The sequence below is a fragment of the Cyprinodon variegatus genome, unplaced genomic scaffold (assembly GCF_000732505.1).
Source record: "Cyprinodon variegatus isolate N-32 unplaced genomic scaffold, C_variegatus-1.0 Scaffold155, whole genome shotgun sequence".
In the NCBI taxonomy this organism is placed as follows: domain Eukaryota; kingdom Metazoa; phylum Chordata; class Actinopteri; order Cyprinodontiformes; family Cyprinodontidae; genus Cyprinodon; species Cyprinodon variegatus.
In genome coordinates, this window is record NW_015150608.1 from 1,280,916 (window position 1) to 1,281,873 (window position 958).

Below are 958 nucleotides of genomic sequence, written 5' to 3' on the forward strand. Positions count from 1 at the left end.
CTCCTTTAATACTAGTTGATCTTTAGAAATGAATATGAGAATCAAATCAGAAATGGAAAATGTATTTTTTTATGCAGGCAGAGTCAGTCGAAACCATATAAAAACTACCAGCTTTAGAACCATGAGTGGCTGAAGTGAAGAAGGAGTTTTCATGTCTGACAAACCAGATTTTAATGGATCTTACAGACCAAGTATAAATTTTAATCTATAACCTATTTACTTATTTAAAAAAATATATTTTCAAACTCTAAAACAAAGCTTTACCGTGACAGGTTTTCAGTTATCAGGCGTTTAATTTGGAACAAGCAAAATTCACAAGCATGAAAAAGAAGAAAGGACCAACTGATGAATATGAATAAAAAAATGTTTAAAAAAGGCTTGAAATACTAATTTCCCATATAATATTGTTTTTTCCCCCCTCTTATCCAGACTAACCTGGAAACATCTGAAATACATTCTATGCCATTTCAGATTTGACCAGTCTAGTTAACACAGGATGACAGTTTTTTTGCTGTTCTTTCCTCTTTAGCTTTTCTTTTGCAATAAATTGCCTTCAAATCAATGAGTCGATGCAATCAACTGGTTTCCCTTAGAAAACTTTGAATCAATCTGACTGGATGATCTGGTGAACTGGAAAGTGCCTTGAGGTGACGTGTGTGTGAATTGGCGCTATAGAAATAAAATGAGTTGAATTCTATAATAAAGAAGTGCATAAAAACGTACATTCTCAGAAGAAAGTTTGATGCAGGTGGAGTAATGTTCGGAGATCTGAGCGTTGGAGAGCTTGGGCACCGCAGCAGGAGTCCCCACAGCGCTGCGCAGAAGAAGCACAAACCCATTAGGCCACCGAGAAATATGGAAACCAGTTAAAGGAACAGTCCGGTCAAATTCAGAATTCAAACTTCTGAAAGTTCTTTAAATATAAAATTATTTCATCCTGTTCAATAAATGATCAGTG

The 958-nt window shown here is 35.2% G+C and overlaps 1 protein-coding gene across 2 annotated transcripts in view; it reads right to left on the reverse strand.

The window, feature by feature from the left end:
• The window catches only part of ncaph (non-SMC condensin I complex subunit H), a 29,062-nt gene extending 28,238 nt beyond the window's left edge, over positions 1–824 (reverse strand). For both annotated transcript variants that reach the window (XM_015377495.1, XM_015377496.1), the window contains exon 1: positions 724–824. The gene's annotated coding sequence lies outside the window, so the exon portion shown is untranslated. The remainder of the gene's footprint in view (positions 1–723) is intronic.
• Between the last annotated feature and the right edge of the window lie 134 nt (positions 825–958).